The sequence below is a fragment of the Cygnus atratus genome, chromosome 1, assembly GCF_013377495.2.
Source record: "Cygnus atratus isolate AKBS03 ecotype Queensland, Australia chromosome 1, CAtr_DNAZoo_HiC_assembly, whole genome shotgun sequence".
NCBI lineage: Eukaryota > Metazoa > Chordata > Aves > Anseriformes > Anatidae > Cygnus > Cygnus atratus.
Window position 1 is genome coordinate 127,341,587 of NC_066362.1, and position 12,941 is coordinate 127,354,527.

The following is a 12,941-nucleotide window of genomic DNA, read 5'->3' on the forward strand; positions in this document are numbered from 1 at the left end:
CCCACCCTCTGCATCAGGCTTGAGGCATTATACTTAGACCAAGGGGAGAGGTTTTAAGTGGTGAGATGTGGCCCCACTGGTCTCTCATCCCTGGCAGCCGACTCGAAGGTAGCTGGTTATCCCCAGAAGGGTCCCAGCCAGTGAGGCAGCTGTATCTGAGGCCTCGAAGGGAAGCAATGCCATGCGAACAGAGGCAGCAGCCTTCTGCCTCCTGTGCCTCCGCTGCTGGAGCTGACAGATTGAGTGTGTGAACTACCCACACCTCCAAGGCTATAAACTGTGCCAAGTATTATCTTTACAGCTGAGGGATTTTAGTATGCGGTAAAATGCAATTGCTAGTAGGAAGTATTAAAATACAGGCCTCTGTTTTGGCAAGGAAGAACATTACAGTAATATAGTAACAGGCAAGGCCTACCTTCCAACTGTGCCTCTGTAAGCTGGACATTGCATGGCATCTGCCAGGTCATAAACAGTGTGATGCATCGCGAGAAAGAGCAGTAGATCATACACAGACATTTCCCCCTCTTCGGTATTTTTCCTTCAATGTTTGTAACAAGTTGGTGCTGGTGAAAGCTGTCAAGGGGCAGTGCCGGAGCTCCCTGACAGCGGGTACTAAGGGTGGCAAGAGGCCGACGGCTCCTTTCAGCAAGGCCGCCCCTCTCCAAACTGGAAAGCTGGCCCTAGCAAGGCAGATTCAGACAGCCTCCATCTCTAATCCATTCTTGGCTTTACTGCTGGAAAGGCTATCAAGCGTTGGGCAGATGGCTAATATTTTCTTTCCCTATCAGTCTCTGTTGGATTCAGACCAATGATATAAATACAAACAGCTCTGGCTCTCGGTCACCGAAGCCTCCTGCCATCAGCGTTCCCAGGGAGGTGTAATTTAAATGAACTGGGGAAGTGGGCGTAAGTGAATAAAACAAATCCATTTGCCACACAAGCTGGAGGACCGATCTCTTGAACTGAGAGCACTCAACGTTGCCATAACTAGCTCGTGTCTGAGGGGATTCAGTCCTGTGTTTACTACATGCCTGTTGTTCAGTGGCTTCGCGGGGTGGGAGAGGTGCTGGAGCATTCAGGACTCTGTATACTTGGGGCCATCTGGTGTGTTCGAGCCACATATGGAGCTCCTGCAAGACAGAATTGTTAAATGGTTGAAGCCCAAAGCGGGTGGTCTGCTGAAGTCTAGCTGTGCTCCCATGGTGTGAGCCCATCTTGAGGCTGATCCCAGTGAATCCAGGAGGGATTCAAACACCTGATTAACAGCTTCGTAGCGCTCCGTGACGCTTCTGTCCAGTGTGCCCGTATGTGTGATTTATTGCCACCCATTCTGCATCGTCCTTGCATTGCCAGACTTGGATGCGTTAAGCGTGCTGCTGTGGTGCATTAAAATGTGATACAATCCTGGTAAAGATAAATTTATGAAGGTACCTACCAGCACCTCCCCATGAGGAAGAGACCCTTATGTGCCTCTTATTGTCATTCACATCCTCCTTACCTGACCTGCCCAGGTGGTGTTAGAGGGACAGAGACTGGTATCTCCACCGGTGCAAGCTCATTGCAGCTATCACGACTCCACACCAGCTGAGGAACTGGCCCTGGAGGGACACCAGCCCCTGCCACCATCCCACCTGCAGTGCAGCATCCCCCCGTGGCACCTCCACACCATCGCATGCTCCTGCACATCTCCAGCTGACCTTTCCTGAGCAGCAGCACCAGCAGCAGCAGCTCCCAGGCTGCAGGCACACTTGGCCCTTCTTGCTCTGCTTTTGCTGTGGAAATGCATATACCCCTGGGGTCCAGAGAAGTTGCAAGTATATGTCATGAACCCCACTGGTGTTTTTTTTTTTTTTCCCACTCACAGAGTAGAAAAGGGGAATATAACAAAGTGGAGGAGTAATGTTGTAGGTCCAGAAATGATGCTTCCCAGGCTTAATTGTTTAAAACTTCAGCTTTTGGAAAATCTCCCATTCCAGAGGGGAGGGAACCATTAGTGTCATTATTCCCAGGTGGGATTAAGACCTTAAACCAGATAATTCTGCAGTAGTGATGGAAAAAAATAGCTATCCTATTCTCCAGCAGCATGTTCCATCTCAGGAACATTTGTAGGTAAGCATCAATCCTGTATATTATTGGAGAGGTATTTGGTTTTCATGTCTTTCAAAAGCATTTTTACTAGTTTGTTCGAAATGTTGTGTGTGCCAGGTCCTCTCCTTTTGGCTTGGCTGGTTTGCCATACCAAATGTCAGCGCATAGGGATGGAGCAGCGATGGCATTATTCTGGCTCGTACTGCATCTGGAGCCTTTATGCACCTTCTGTAGAGCAAGGGCTTCAGACAGGGGGAGATAATGAAAGCATGTTCAGATTTCTGGATCGTGCTTTAAAAATGATTCTGAAATATTATTATGGATTAATATAATGCTGCCATAGACTGAGTTTCAGTGATCACTGAAAAGCGAAAGGAATAGTTTGTAGGGTGTAAATGAGCTGGGAGACTACTCAAAAAGAAAGCATGCAAATTATAGGGAGGGGTATTCAGTACTCTTATCTAAAGTATTGAGTCTAGAAAGCCTGAACCGGGGAGTATATTCTCATGCAATTCTGCAGAGATATCCATGTTTTACACTTCCAGCATGCCAGGCAGTAGCTGGAATCCAGCCTGCGCTGCCTTTCAGAGGTAAAATAAATAGGGTGAATACAATTAAACAAGCCTAACTTGCATGTAAACCTCGGAGAGCCTGGCATTTGCTTCCCATTTTAATCGGAAATTTCTGAAAGTGGAGGCCTTTAAAAAAAGCCACATGCAGAATCCTTCTTCCCCCCGCTGGTGATTTTTCTCAAGCCCTTGCGCTTTCACTGTGCTGCTGCTGGAATAGCTGGGAGACAATTGGAGGTTATTTTTAGCCCGCCTCGCTCTGTAACGCTGCTGACATTTGTAGGTTAGGCGTACCAGTTGCTGGCTGCTTCTGCTTCTCCATCTTCCCTAAATATTCCCTCCCAGCAGTTGGACATTGCCCTCTGCTTTCCCCAGTCTTGCCCCACAAACATCGAAGTACTGAATCCACGTTGTGCCTGTCAGTGTTCTCGGTCAAGAGGAGTTAAAAGCATCCTTTGAAAGGCACAGTCACTCGCGTCCTTTGACGCAGCTGGAAAAACCCAATACAGCACACAACAGCTTGGCTCAAAGGGGAGCTCGGCGTGCTCAGCTTCCCCTTGAGACGTGCAGGAAAACCAGCTTGCAGGCCTTGATGCCGGGCTGGGCTGACTCACTGAGGGTTTGGGTGGCCCGTGGCCCTCTGAGGTCCCCACTAGCACATCACCCTCTCTGCTTGCTGTTCTCCCTGGGCAAGCGGGCACCGAGAGCCCCCTGCCTGCTCCCACCCCATGCCCCAGGGAGAAGGGGATGCTCCGGAGAGCCATGCAATTTGGCACACATTTCTAGGACTTGTCTTTTTTGTGTTATGACACTACTGAAGGTGGAGAAAAGGAGCTGTGCTTCAAGGTGCCATCGCTGGCGTGCCCAGGGGAGACATGTGGGAAGAGGGTAGGTGCTGCTGGTGGGAGGCAGGACAGAAGCAGCAGCACACATGGCAGCTTGCAGGCAGCAGCCCAGGGGCTGGGGTGCAAAGCCCTGTGAGGGGTTTGGTTGCTGCCCTGAAGATCTGGAGAGTTTTGGGGGTAATTGCAGCAGAAATTGTTCGCTGCGCTTAAGCCTCAACGCTTAGCAGCACAGCGAGCCGAAACCACCGAGCTCTCAATTCTGAGCTCCCTGGATCTGCTGGAGTTTAGGGAAATGCAAAGACCTTCTAAGCCAGGGGAGGGGAGATGGTTGCTAAAATCAGAATTCAACAGCAGATTAGATTATGAAACCACCATTAACCTACTCTGCACTGTGATCTCAAATCCTTCTAATATATTTGGCATGCAGCAGTACAAACATTATTTTCCACTTTAAATTATGGCTGAACAGAAATCCTTTTTCCAGTCATCCTCTTTCTTTTTCTGGTGCTTTCGGGGGACTAATTTTAAAATGAATATCTTCATGCAAATCACAGCATAAATAAATCCAGGCAGATAATCTTTTAGGGCAAAATCCATTTTCTCCAGTAGGGACCACATGTGGGCCCCGTGCCAGGTAAAATCCCATGTGCACTCTAGTGAAACCCTGCCTCAGCCACCAGACGAAGACAGAGCTCTGCTGTCCTTCCCAGTGCAGTGCTGTGACTGGGGTGACCCCTGCCCCTCCACTGAGCTACTGGGAGCGTTTCACCCTTCTCTGCCTTAACTGTGACAACACATATTCCCAGCATTGGCTGTTTAGGACAACCCTAAATCCTTCCAGAAAGCTGACTGGTGTGAGACAAGGCACACAGCTGCTGTACCCATGTGTACTTCCATACCTTCCACCTAGCCTAGCTGCATGGGGTGGCTGGGGGACACTTGGCTGATCCTTTACGCCCTTACTAGTGTTCCAACTGAGGATGCTTTACCAGAAACAAGTGCTATTCTCATCCCACCAAAGAGGACCTTGGAGCAAGACCAAAGCCAGAGTGGCTCCATCAAGGACATGGCCAAGGTTTATGCACTCTTTGGAGGGAGGCAGTGCTGAGCAGGGGTGGCCAAGCAGAGGAAGAGGCAGCAACCTCCAGTAAGGTCAGCTAGGTTGGTCAATGTGTCATGGTACAAGATCCCAGAAGCCTGAAGTTGTTGTAGCTCTTCCATTTTGGAAATATCCAGGCTCAGGAAGTAACGCTGTGCCAAAATCCAGGAGCATCTTTCAGCACCGCAGGGGAAATCTGAGCACAGCAGTGGGAGGCGAGCTGTCCCCGTTCATTTTTCCAGCAGTAAGCAGGATTCTGTCTGCATTTAATAAAAGTACACCTGTTATCTTATTTCCCAGAAGTGTTCGTCGCGGTGCTAGAGACCCCGCAAGGACACAGAAGCATCCTCTCTCTCTGATCACAAAATAATATCACAAAGGTCATGTCGATAGGGCCCCTCTCACACATCACTCCCTCCGGTTGCCCAGAGAAAAAACTCCTGAAAATTCAGACCCTAAAAGCAGCTAACTGAAAATCAACATCAGGAATTAAGAAAGAAAGAAACGTGCTAACCAGTTAATTAACTGATTGATGTTACTTTGGTGGTTCTCACCCCACAGTCAGCATAAGTTCAGCAAAATGTGCTTTCAAGAGAAATGATGCTAATTAAATACATGATAGAGCAGTCCAGGTAATAATTAGCAAGGGATAAAGTGTCCATTCATTGGGATTTATTTATTTTTTTGTCAGGCCTGCAGCTGATTTATATTTTTGTTTGTCTTTGTCTGCCTGAACCTTAGGCTACCTAAAAAGATCTTCGTTAAATGTAATGTCCACATCCCCCCCCCCCGTTTAAAAAGCAGCAGAAACCCGAGATGCAACCAGCATTCATTTTCTATTATGCAAATATAACTTCACAGTATGACACATCTGTAAGGCTTCATTTGGCTCCCCCCTGGCACAGTAAGCATCTGCAGCTTTAATGCCTTTGATATACTGTTTTTGATTAGATTAAAGATGATATTTATAGTAATTTCAGTAATGTCATTAGCTGTCACTGGAGTATCCTCCAATATTTTGTTTCCTCCATATGTTTTGCAGAAAGGATAATGAAATTTGACTGTCCTGCAGCCTGGGTATAATAGCATTGTTTGGGAGCAGGGCTGCCTGGGATCAGTTGCTCCTCATCAAGTGAAAATGGTGACAATCCGGTGGTCTCTGTGAGCCTGCCCGCTGCAGCGCCTGTCCTTCTCCGTCCTTCGAGGGACAGGGTTGACTTCCCTGCAAATTGGCCGAACCACGCACTGCTTCTTCAGACACCCTTCGTGGTTTCTCCTTTGCCGGTCCATTCGCTGCAAGCAGACCCAAAAAATCAACCAAGCCATCGAAACAAACCCGCTCAAAAGCAGTCAAGGAGAGAATTCATTCAATTCTCTTCTTTGTTCCCCAAAGACAGCCTTGTAGGGGACATTGTAGCCTACACCTGGGGTGGGATGAGCATTGCCTGTGCCCTGCCTGTGGGGCCAGGTTGGGAGGGATGGGTAGGAGGAAGGACGGACAGGAGGGCAAGACTGGTGAAGAGGGACTGCAGATCACCAGCATATTTAGCAGTGAGAGGAAAAGTCTGGGTGAATACGATGACAGGCAATAAATACCTACAGTTTAACAGTTTAAACAAAGGTGGGGATTATTTATGGTAGGACAGTGAGTGTTGGCCAAGGGTCAAGGAAAGGAAAACTTAGTTTAGACTTCTGGGAGGAGAAAGTAGGTGGTATGCAGCAAAATTGCCAAGACCTGCGTCGGAGGCACGTGGCACATCTTTGTGGCCGTGCACGATCAGAAAGACCGTGGTGGGAGGTACGTGGTGACAGCCCTGGAGGTACATGGTGACAGCCCCAGGAGTGGGAGATGGAAGCTGGGCAGCTACTGTGGGGTTTTCTCTTCTCCTTCTGCTCCCAAGCCTCATCGTGCAGAGCACAGACACATGCATCTCTCCTAAGTGGCTGTGGCTGTGCTTACTTGGGGGATTAAACACACCAATTCTGGGATTGTTCTAGCTTCAAGTACCTTAAAGCTGCAAATACACGGTGTTATTTGAAAGAATATGTGCTGCATTTGTATTTCTGGTGAGCAGTAGGCACGCTGGAGTCATGGTATTCCTGGAGAATTCAATGTATAAATACTCACTCCTCCAGAGTAGGTGGGGAGTGAAAGTTTATATGAGTGACTTTGTTTAAGTGAAAGAAATCGCTTGGCGTTGCATTAATCTTTCAGATCCATTTCTCAGGAAAAAAAAATGTAGTTAAAAAAACAGACACACATACACAAATGTCCCCCGAGAGCATTTAGAGAAGGGAAAAAATGGACATTAAAAATGTATAGATAATCTGGAGCGCCGCTCGTAGCGGTGTGTTCTCTAATTGTGCGTGCTGAAGGTCTGACCCTCTCCTAGAGCTGCAAGCAGAGGGCAGACCCAGCCCCGGGGGGAGGACTGGGGGCAAGCGGCGGGGGAAGCCCCTCGCAGCATGAGGAATCAGGCTGGTGTGAGTGGGAACGGCAGGAGCTCCTCACGAGGCAGCAGCTGAGCTGGCCTCTTTGCACTGAGCACTGCGGCTGGCATGTTTGTGCTGCTGGTCCTCACCCCAGAGTTGCCCCACCAACCTGCAGCCCTGCTTCTAGATGCCTCCTGACATCCCCCGCGGGGAGCAGTCAGCGCTTGGCTTTGAAAACAAACCATCGGCATCTCTGCAGGCTCCTAGTTGTCCCAGTGGCCTCCATGAGCATCCCTCTCCCCGGCAAGCATTCCCACTTGGAAACAAGCAGCATGATTCCTCCTGAGGACCTACGTCCCCGTGGCAGTGCATCCCCTCCTGCCCCAGGGGAACCCCTCCAGGCGAGGGGCCCCATGTTCCACCAGGTGCTGCTTTGAGCTGAAGACGATGCTCTGGTCGCAGAGATTTGGTTTGGGTCCTTTTTACCCAAGGAGGAGACGCTTGCAGAGTGACCATAGCGCAGGTTCTTCAAGCCAGTTGACTTTCTCTGGCTTTATACCAGCATAAGCTGAGAGCAAATGATCATTTGCTCTGTGATCAGCCTAATCACTGCTAGTGAGTCCTTTCAAGCGGCAGTTCCCTTGGGAACAGCATATATTTTTCAATCAAACCGTATTCCGCCACTAGATCTCTATACAAAGGTAAATAGGGCAACCCGCCCCCAGTCCTTATTTCTTTTTTTTTTTTTTTCCAAAATACATTTTGCATTTATGAAAATGAAAGTGTCATTTCAAAATGCAAACCTGAACTCTTGCTTAGAAACTGCCACATGTAATTGCTTACTTTTTGGAAACTTACTCTTCCATTCCAAATTCTGGTCCAAAAAGTATGCAAACCATACTTACATGTTTTCATATATACTTATATGCCTATGAAATATAGTCATGTGAGTATTTTTATACATGTTTTGCTTATAGCTATTACATTAACTCTGTGAATGCTTTCAGTTATTACAAAAAGTTAATTTGTAGAAACTGTAGCAATCCCTGTTTATCTCAACTACATGAATACATCTGCAGCTCTGCCTTTTTTGCTGCTGGCTTCCCCCATGTGTTTATGCTTTTAAACCTCCAAGGGTAAATGCACTGGCACTTTCTAGTCCTTCTTTTATTAATTTCTATCACTGAAATACCTGTCCTGGGATCATTCAGGTCAGGTTTGCTCTAGCTCAGGCATTTATTTCACTGTTCCTACCCCGAGCAAACCCTTTCAGCTGGTTCAGCCTCAGTGGGGCACGTTTCTCAGCTCAGGGACTGTTTACAACGTTTATTTTCTCAGAAGTTTCCTCCACTTCTGATGAGTCCATGCCTACCCCGGACTATCCCTGCGTTTCCACACACAGGAATACCACAAAATCCCCATACTAAACACTGGGGGTTGGAAATGAGAAATGTTGATTGTTTTCAGATTCTTCAGCTCTCCTTCCTGATTAACGTCTCATATGGAAGGAGTTTATGTAAAGCTGATGTTCACAGGCTCAGCAATATGCAATATCATTCTCCACCAAACAATTCTTGTCAACACCGATAGTCTGTTCCTTTGTTGGATTCTTGGTGAAAATTGTTGGAGCTCGTGTTTCAGTGTTCCCTCTTCCATTATTTATAACATACTGAGTTACAAGTGACAACTAACCAAAACAGAGCTACACTTCTTGGTAGATCTTCTCATTTTCCATATACTTTGGGCATGAAGTTTGCTCTTTTTAAAGCACGGGATGCTTAGCTTAACAGTCTCAAACTGTAATAAAAACGTAAAATAGGAAAATTTTATAGTTGTCCACCAGATGTCCTGAAGATTTTCTTAAGGAAAAAAGATGTAATCTGTTTTCAGCATCCTCATGGCTTCCTGCATCATTCACTGTTGGGAGCTGGCAGAATTTATTGTCTCATGGAGGTAAGTATTTTGGGGGAGAATTTGAAGAAGATCCTAACAACCTTTTCTTTTATGGCTGGCATAGGCCATGAGCCACTTCCCGGTATGTCTGAGACATGCCTAGCCTCACCAGCTTTGTTTGCTATCAGCAGCCTTCCTCTTCTAACCCCTCATGGTGTTCCTCCCAAACTTGCATCGTGGGCTGCTTGATGGCCGTCCCCTTAAGCAAGATGCCCCACATCTCGGCCCCGCTGGGTAGGATGCTGTACATCAGCAACGGGCAGCCTGGTCCCTTTGGGAGGGCAGTGTCACACATCACCAGCTTGCATCTCCAGCTGAAGTGGCCAAACTCCCTCTTTTCAGGGCTGGCACCCTGCTGCTGGGCCTTCGCTGCAGGTTAGCTATAGAGGTACAGTTTCAGGCTCACCTTTTATTCCCCGATAACAGGATAAACGTGAGCCTTATTGTCTGGGCTGGCCGCTTACCACGGTGTGGGCTCTGACAGCTCACAGCCTGCTCGCTGCTTGCTTCTTCCTGCAGCTGATGCTGCAGCTCCGCTGGCGCAGCGCGGAAAGGGACTTTTACAGCGAGTGAGTCATGCCGAGAAAGCTGGCCACAGCCAATGTAAACCCCAGCCTGTGCACGCCCGCAGTCTCACATGTTATCTCCACCAGATCTGGTCAGGAACCAGGGCTGTGCAGTTTGAGACTCTGCAGCACTGGGTGGGGGGAGTGGGGGGAGAAGCGTCACTATGTGCAAGCACAGAGCCCAGCGTGCTGCAGTGCCCCAGAAAAGGAAACTCTCCTCCAAAATAAATTTTAGAGCTGCCAAGACATCATGTTTTGGTGTGTTTAATTTCCTTTTTGTTTTCACTTGCACACCAAAGTACATTTGTGTATGAGAACAGCAACACAAAAATGTCCAAATGACCAGAGCTGGAATCGAGCTGAGATGGAAGGTTAAAATACTTTCTCATCTGCCAACACTGATATCAACATTACCCCACAAAATATTTAGCTGAAACTGCGTTCTACCAGAGACCTGCTTGGTCGAAATGGAATTTTTAATGTTTTTTTTTTCCTCTACTCTTTAGTTTGGCTTTGTTTTTTTCCCGAGTTCTAAAGAGCACGCATGCATTCAGGATTACAGTAATTTTGGGACGAGCTTCTCATCCACATGCTAAGCAGGGCAACAGCTGGCAGATGTGTGATTTAATTTGCACCTCGTCTATGTGTGCTGCTGCCATGACAAGACGCACCAAGTGCCTCTGGCTCTGAGCATGCCAACCAAGCCCTGCACCCCACTTTGGCTCTGCACCCGCAAATCCTCTGCCCTGCCAAGGCTCAGGACACCCCCCCAGCCTTCTGCCATAATCTCCCAGTTTTTGAAGATCCCACTACTGTGGGAGCCTGCAGCGAGCCACTTGTGCCTGTGCAGGCTTTGGATAATTCTGGCGTTAACCTCTTTGCTTGGGCATCCTCAGCTGCAAATTGAGGAATAGCAGCACACTTCAGAGGGGTGGTAGGGTAAGGATTAACTGCTATGCTGCTTTGAAGCACTATATACATGCCAAATGATATAATCATCCTAAATGCGAGGCCAGGATAATCTGTGTATTTTTGCAGCCCCAGAATCCTATTTGATTTCATCTGTTTTAATTAACAAATTTAATTTTGCATTATTAGGGAAAACAAGAACAAAAAAAATCAAGCTTGCGTACGCTTTATTACAAATTATTGTTATCAGCTGCCCCGCAGGACTCCAGTAGGCACTAAATATGAACAATGGTTAAATTATGGGGGTCATGGAATAAGCACAATCAAAATGCAAACACTTTTCTTTCACGTGAGGTGGGGGGAAAAAAAAGACGAAGAATCCTTGGAACCTCCTTGGAGCCACCAGGACTGTGGAGAAACGTACCGAGCAAACTGTAAAACTGATTACTAGGCTCAAAAAGGCTAACATGCAATTTGTGTTCTTTTTATGTAGATTAAATGCATTCACTGCAGCTCATAGAGCTTAGATGCTCAGCAGGGATTCAGAGGGCTGGGTATCAGTCAACCACAGCCAGCCGCTAAACCACAGGGCAAAATCTGCTATTGTACATTAGAATAGTCACTTAATCTATCTTAATGGGTGAAAAACCCAAGGGACAAATGTATATTAAAATCAGAAAGTTAGTTGTAACGTTTAAGGAAAGCTGTAAATATTTTTTGAGATAACACTGTAAAACATTATTAATGAGTCTGAAATCCCATTGAATATCTTTACATATAGCTCTTGCAGATGCAGCTGCCTGGCAGCACCGCCTGCTGATGGGGAGGAAGCCCAAAAACACTAAATGCCGGCCGAGTAAACAAGGCAGGGATCGAGCAGGATCTCCTTTGGCAATGCAAAGGAAAGGCTGCCAGCTCAGTGGCTGGCAAGCACTAAAATGTGGTGCTCAGGCTCCCCTGCTGGGCACCGACATTTGTGGGTGCAGCCACCAGGGCAAGGGTGCTGCCAACAGCATCAGAGCCGCCTCTGGGAGAATTGATCCATCAAGAGGAGGTAGGGGCTGTGGTGAGGCCCTTTCCACCACGGCACAGCACAAAAAGAAACATCCTCTGCCTGTCTTCTTCATGGGACTCGGGCTTACTGGAAACTGAAGAGCAATAACACGACCTAATTCCCCACCCTGAAAGCCTCCTATTTATTTTGCTGGTGTCTGGGGTTTCCTCAGCATCTTCTAGCTTAGATTCTCCTGACAGAAAGTTTTCTCCCCCCACACTCCTCATATCCTATTTAGAGATAATTGGGACTGCCTGCCATCATGGCTCAGAAATAATTACTTTGCCATAGTTAGGCTTAAATCAGGATTTTTACACCTGTGTTGAGGATGGCTGACTAAACCACATGCATTGCCACATGTAGACCCCAAAATGGCTCTGTGAGCAAGGACCCCTGCCTCCACAAATGTGGGTACAGATGGAGAGGGAGAGATGCTTTGTCAGCCATCAATCAACATTATTTTGGAAGATATGTGGAGGAAAATGAACCCTGCTGAGGCCTATAACGTGTTTGACCTTATAGGATGTTTTTTTTTTTTTTTTTTTTTTTTTTTTTTCAGCTGTCTCTGTTGTGTGGTCATGAAATCCATGTTGATGATGTTGCAGGAGAGCGCTTTTTTGTCAGAAAACTGATTTTGGGTAAACCTGTGCTCCAGAAGCACAATCTGTATTGGTTGCTCTGTAGCCAGAAGTGATGCTGTGGGGTCAGAAAACACACAAACCATTGGGAGAAGCTGTCAATTCCTGACCCATACTGTTATTCAAACGTTTGCACTAATCTTCAGAAAAGCGTATTTCCATTGGCAGGACTGAGCTCCCCTTCGAACTGCAAGCTGGTTGGGCTGCAGTGCTCGACCATGAGGTCTTCAAGGCACCTCCATGGGTGGGATGCAGGGATGAGGAACTGGAGCACTTTGGGGCCACCTGCACCATATGGACAAGTGGCATCTCTGATGGGATTGAAGAACTCCTAATGGGGCAGGTATGGCCCAGCAGGCCAAGACCAGGTCAAGAGGGAGGGCAAGTGACAGCAGAGGACTAGTCAGGACGAGTATGGTCCTACAAAAAAAAAAGAAGACTGGGAGCCAAGGAAGTCGCTGCCTGCGGCGCTGGCACTTAAACAGGAGGATGGTGGAAGGAAAGGGGTTTGGCCTGAAGTGCTGTGAGGCCTAAAGGCCTGAGTCCCCTTCATGCTCCACAGCCAAGTAAACACCCCACTCCTGCCACTTCGCCATGATTTATGTGGCAGATCTGAGGGACAAATTGCTCCTGGGATGATGATTTATGCACTCAAATGCTATGAAGTGTATTTCATAAAGTGAAGGATATTTCAGTGCCTCAGCAGCATCCATTTCTGGCCATCCCAGTGCACGTACCACCTGCGTCCTGCTGGTTGGCCTTACCTCACCCCTCCAAGCCTCCACAC

The 12,941-nt window shown here is 47.6% G+C and overlaps 1 protein-coding gene across 1 annotated transcript in view; it reads right to left on the minus strand.

Annotated features, from left to right (window-relative positions):
* The window catches only part of BEND2 (BEN domain containing 2), a 446,678-nt gene that overhangs the window by 321,536 nt on the left and 112,201 nt on the right, over window positions 1–12,941 (minus strand). The window lies entirely within an intron of this gene.